The sequence below is a fragment of the Bos taurus genome, unplaced genomic scaffold (assembly GCF_002263795.3).
Source record: "Bos taurus isolate L1 Dominette 01449 registration number 42190680 breed Hereford unplaced genomic scaffold, ARS-UCD2.0 Leftover_ScbfJmS_1989_199, whole genome shotgun sequence".
Classification (NCBI taxonomy): domain Eukaryota; kingdom Metazoa; phylum Chordata; class Mammalia; order Artiodactyla; family Bovidae; genus Bos; species Bos taurus.
In genome coordinates this window covers 32,512-38,739 of record NW_020191079.1, presented here as the reverse complement: position 1 = coordinate 38,739, position 6,228 = coordinate 32,512, and the positions used below count along the sequence as shown (strand labels likewise).

At 45.2% G+C, this 6,228-nt stretch overlaps 1 pseudogene; it reads right to left on the bottom strand.

Annotated features, from left to right (window-relative positions):
* Nucleotides 1-799: 799 nt before the first annotated feature.
* LOC100336830 (14-3-3 protein theta-like) lies at nucleotides 800-5,970 on the bottom strand (annotated as a pseudogene).
* Between the last annotated feature and the right edge of the window lie 258 nt (nucleotides 5,971-6,228).

The window sequence follows — 6,228 nt, the reverse complement described above, 5'->3', positions numbered from 1 at the left end:
TCTTGAAGGTGGAGAAGCCAGCCTATCTTGGACCCCTTTCCCTTTCACTAATTCATTCAGCACCTATGTGTCAGTCCCTACCATGTGCCAAGTCCCTGGCTGAGAGCTAGTCTTGAGGAAAACCAGCTCATATTTTGTGTCAGTACATGGCATGCTGTGCCAATTTTCCCCTCCAGAGCAAATCTTATGCACATCAAGGCAAATAAATTGAATGTTATTCTCTGATCATTTGGACAAGTCCAACATCCAATGTGCACAGGGCTCAGAAACTGGACAGAGATGGAGAGACATTTTCTAATTAAATCAAGAGAAGGGGCGGTCCCAAAATGGTGGAAGAATAGGATGGGGAGACCACTTTCTTCCTCACAGACTCATCGAAAAAAAAAAAAAAGATTATTTGAATGTGGAGCAACTTCCACAAAACAACTTCTGAATGCTGGCGGAGGACACCAGACACTCAGAAAGGCAGCCCAATCTCTTCAAAATTAGGAGAAAAGGCCCTCATTTTATTTTTTTGGAGGTGTGAGTTTTTATTGGGAAGGGAAGTTGTCAACTTAAACAGCAGCAAATGAAGAGTGAATAAGGAAACTCCCTGTTGTCACAGATACACAAGACCTCCATCACATATGATACAGGAGGCATTTAATCTGTGATTCCCCCAGCCCCAAAATGTCAAATGCTTTTCCATTCAATCTAATACTTCTGGATTCCTACTAAAAAGGAATACTTTAAGAGGATGGAAAATCCTGAAAGGAAATCTCTGACTAAGAGTAAGGGAGGGAATGTAGAAATTAAGAAGTTATGTAGAACACTCTTTAAATTGTAATTAGCTACATTTTCATATCTTCACAGTAATACAAAACACAGTCACTTGCAGAACTGGTTCAGATTACTTAAATACCAGATACATTTTTAGTCTTCTACATAAGTGTTTGGAAGTTACTTATGTTTGTATTAAACGAAGCTATTAATAATTTTCTACAGCAGTAACTGCCCACCAGCAAGGCTAAGACAAACACAAATCAAGGAATGGAGTTTTCCCAAAGCTTCAGTGTGAAAAGACTATAAACAGTTGATTCCATACACAGGAATGGGTTTCTTTGCTATAGGAAATCCAAATGGAATAAGGAATGGAGATGAGTAAAAAGGTTTCAAGGGGAAGAAAGATGACACCCTGTATGCACTTAGTTTTCTGCCCCTTCTGCCGCATCACATTCTTCTCCTGCACTGTCTGATGTCCATAATGTGAGGTTGTCTCTCAGCAGCTGCATGATGAGGGTGCTGTCTTTGTACGAGTCTTCATTCAGTGTGTCGAGTTCTGCAATAGCCTCATCAAAAGCCGTTTTAGCCAGTGTGCAGGCCAGTTCTGCGTTATTGAGGATCTCATAGTAGAATACAGAAAAGTTAAGAGCCAGCCCCAGCTGGATGGGGTGTGTGGGTTGCATCTCTTTCTTGCTTATATCGAAAGCCTCTTGGTAAGCTCCTTGGGAATTATCTATCGTTTGCTTCCGATCATCACCACAAGCAACTTCAGCAAGGTACCGGAAGTAATCTCCCTTCATTTTCAGATAGAAGACCTTACTCTCTGGATTAGTTGCATTGGCTATTAAATACTTATCCAACAATTCCAGGACCGTGGTGCAGATGGACCTCAGCTCGGACTCTACTTTTGCCCGGGAGTCCTTGATCAGCTGCAACTTCTTGTCCAGGTGTCGGTTTTTTGCTCGATGCTGGAGATGACCCTCCAGGCGGACCAGCGGCCCCAGACCACGTTCTTGTAGGCCACTGACAGCAGGTTGTGCTCCTCGTTAGACAGCTCCGCACCCTGCTCCATCATGGCCTTCAGGCAGGTGGCCATGTCATCGTAGCGCTTGGCCTGCTTAGCCAGATTGGCCTTCTGGATCAGCTCCGAAGCCAGAAGAGGGATCCAAGTAGTGGCACTCGTGCCGTGGCCGCGGAGATGTGAAGGCCTCCTCGCCGCGCCCCCCACCCCCACCCCTCGCCAGCCCCCCGGGTCCACGCTCAACCTCCCTGTCTGCTCCCAAGACCCTCATTTTTAATCAGAAAAACTGTCAGTTTGTCCTTTCGCTTTGCAAAACTTACACAGTGAAAGTGAAAGTTGCTTAGTCCCGTCTGACTCTTTGTGACCCCATGAACTACATAGTCCATGAAATTCTCTAGGCCAGAATACTGGAGTGGGTAGCCTTTGCCTCGTCCAGGAGATCTTTCCAACCCAGGGATCAAACCCAGGTCTTCTACATTGCAGGCAGATTCTTTACCAGCTGAGCCACAGGGGAAGCCCAAGAATACTGGAGTGTGTAGCCTATCCCTTCTCCAGTGGATCTTCCTGACCCAGGAATCGGAGTCTCCTGCATTGCAGGCAGACTCTTTACCAATGGAGCTATCAGGGAAGCCCAATTTACACAGTAACGCTGGCCCCAAAGGTCGAGGAACCCAGTTGCATGGGTCTACATCTGTCCAGCTGACCAAAGGGAGTCCCTGTTCTAAGTACCTGGGATTTTGGTAGTTGCTGCTAGCTTGGGACAGAGTCTGAACTGGAAAATGGGATGTCACTGAGGTCCCTGTACTCAGATCAGCTAAACAACTGGATCTTCTCCTGGGTGGATGAGCTCTTCTTTGGGAAGATCTGTGAGTCATATCTCTTCCCAGCTAAGAGGATTTCAGTTTAGAGGTGTTTTCATGGAAAAGAGGAGGTGAGGGGGCCAGTTTGGCTCTTCTTATATTTTACCAAGGATGCCCAGAGGAGGAGTGCAATTTCCCACCTGCCTCTCTTTGTGAAAGTGTGCCTTAGGGAAGGTCTGAGGGGGGCAGTTTCCCTGGGAGGACCAGGTAACCTCCACAAAGGCTCAGGACTATGGTTACAGTTACTGGAGAGATACAGCAATGGTTCTGACCTCTTGTCTGAGCCCAAATGTCCTCATTTGCACACTGGGGAGAAGAATATGCTCTGCACAAGATTAGCACGGGGATTAATGCCATCACTCTGTTATAATGCCTGCTATGTAGTAAGGCCTTAAGAATGTTAACTGATTTTATCCCTTCATAATCTTTCTGGAGTCTATGTACTCTAAGACCTACTTTAGGGGATCCTTGTGAAGTTTAGGGGTTGGAAATTGAGGTCAAAGGTATCAATCAGCTATCAAAATTCAGACATGATGTTCATTTGGTCAGTATCCTCTTAAGAATTACATCACAGATAATTTAGACCTAATGTGTAAACTTTCTAATACATGTCCACATGCCTGCGGGGAAGAACTCAGCTGTACTGAAAGCTAGGTAGGAGGAGGTAACTAAAATCTGCTATGTAACTCAATTGAAAGCAACAAACTAGTTGTAAAAGGATATGGAAAGTTCAAAAAATATATATGGCAAATAGACAAGCTAAACATTAGCCTATGTCGATCCCCAGCATTCAGTGTCCACAATTTACCTACTAGGGATAGTCAACAGTCTTTAACCTGGCCCCTAAGAAGCTTCAGGGGGGTCTCCTTCTGCTTTCAAGTCCCAAAGTCACACTCAGGCCACCTAAACTCATCAGGAAGCTGACCAGTCTTGGGGAAGTCAAACGGAATTATTGTTCAACACTTTTTGCTTGAGCCTGAAGTAAGATCATGGATGGGAAGTGCTTTTTCAGCTATAAAAAGGTACACACACAAGGGATTATCATAAGATCATCAAGATACACTACTGGATGTAAGCAAGTTCAACTTAAGAAGGGCAAACATGAACAAATCAAAAGCATGAGGGAGGAAGTGCGGGAAGAAGAGCCAGCAACTTGGGGTAACTGGGGATAGTCAAACTTGTCCTGGAGTCATCATTTTCTTCTCAGCCTGAAGGAAGTAAAAGAAAGTATCCATGAGATTGGAAACACACACTCAATCCAGTTAGCAGTCAGAGGCTCTTGGGGAGGATGAATGCTCCAGGCATGGGAAGTAATAGTCCAGATCAATGTGTCTTCTGGGGAAAAGGCAGAACAGGCTCATCGGTGGTGGAGGGCCTGGTTGCTACCCATTCCCATTGCCTTCAAGGGAGATACTCTGTTCTGCGCTTCTAGTTGAACAGGTGCTAAGGCTAAGGGGCTGCCAGGATCACCAGGCCCCATGAAGCTCAGACACTGGGGTCAATTCCACTGGTTTTTAGCATGCAAACCTGTGTTCAAGCAGAGTTGACCATGTGGCCCAGAGGCTTCCCAAGCACCAGGATAGCACCATCACTTCCCACACATGCCCACTTATCCTGGCCTTTACCTGCTGCTGGTCCCGAGCTATATATCTTGTTTTACTGAATATCTGGCTGTTGAGTCCTGATCTGATGCTATCTGAGCAATGGTGGAGGCAGCTTGGGGGACTATGGCAGAGAACCTGAATCTGAAGTCCTGGGTTGAGGTCCTGGTTGTGCCATCTACAAGCTAGGTGCTTCCCCATGTCTTTTTCCTTTTTAGGTCTTTACTTCCTTGTCCCCAAATGGGCCAATGACCTAGCAGGGAAGCTAGGGGGGCTTAGGTGAGGTGCTACATGGAAGGTGCTTCTTGAGAGGAAGAGACAGTGGCTTCTGCAGCTTGCAAATGTCCATGGGGAAGTTCGTCATCTGTACCACCTAAGACTTCAAAGTGTTACAGGGAATAGGGATTCAAGGACTCAGGTCCCCTGAATATAAAGGCTATCCTTTGACCATCACCTCCCCATTTCACCTCCTCCCCAAGCTCCTGGCAACCACCGTTCTACTCTCTTCTAAGGATTTTGCTATTTTAGATTCCTTGTGTAAGTGGTACTAAGAAGTGTTTGCCTTTCTCTGCCTGGCTTACCTCACTTAGCATAATGTCCTACAGTTTCATCCATGTTGCTGCAAATGACAGGATTTCCTTCTGTCTTTAAAGGCTGGATAATACCCAATTTTAATGTATGTACTACATTTTCTTATCCATCAATCACTGCACATTTAGATTGTTTCCATGTTTTGACTATTGTCGACAATGCTGCAGTGAACAGGCAATGCAGAGACTGCTTTGAGAGCCTGATTTCAATTCCTTTGTGTATATACATAGAAGTTGGATTGATGGATCATAGCATAGCCCTATTTCTAATATTATGCTTGACTTTGTTGTCAGGGTAATTAATGCTGGCTTCATAAAATAAGTTTGGCAGTGTTCTTTCTTCTATTTTTGGAAGAGTTTAAGGAGGATTGTTATTAATTTTTCTTTAAATATTTGTTAGAATTGCCTGTGAAGACCTGGCCCTGAGGTTTTCTTTATTAAGTGGTGTTTGGTTACTGATTTAATCTATTTATTATTGGTCTTTCCAAGCTTTCAATTTCTTCTTGGTTCTGTATTAGTATGTTGTATGTTTCTAGGAATGCATCCATTTCTTCCCACTTATCCAATTTAATGGTATTTAATTGTTGATAGTGGTTTCTAATAACTTTTCACGTAAGCCCAGGAATCAGGAAAATAGACTGTTCTTTGCCAAACCGCATGTCACAGTCTCTGCACCTCTACTCCTGAGTCAATTCTGCATCTGTGCAGATGGAAGGGCTTCCAACTACCTAGCATTTTGTTCCTTTCCTCAATGTTCTGGGCCCCTCTCTACCTCAGCCACTGCTCTGGCCAGACTCTCTGTGGACCAGCAGCCTCAGCATTGTCTGGACTTCTTAGACAAGCCAATTCTCAGGTCCCACCCAGATGTACCAAGTTAGAAACCTTGCTGGGGCCCAGCACTCTGTCTTAAGGAGCCCTTCAGGGGATAGTGAAGTGTGAGTCACATGCTCCAGTATGAGAACTGCTGCTCTAGAACTCATCACAACCAATTTGCCCCTCTCCTTGACTTCCATGACCTCCAACTCAGTTGGATAGTCTCTGCCATCACCTCTCTATTACTGTTCCCTTGAGCACAGTATAAACTGTGCCGACTCACCTGGCACAGCCTCTGCCCCAGTAAATGTCAGTGTCCCCATTTCACGTCTGTGGCTGAACCTGGTTAGGGAACAACACACTACGTGCTAACTGGTCTTAAAGGATTGCACAAGTCCTCCCCTCAAGCAGGCTCTGCAGAGCCCATCCACCCTCCTTGTCTCCGAGACAATTTTCAAATCCTCCCCTTTCTTCTCAAGTGTCCAGCACTCCTCCCCACCCCTCAAAGGTGATCCTTTCATCATTCACTGAGAAAAACAGAGGCAACTAGTGAAGAAGTTCCTCATTCTCCCACCCACCAA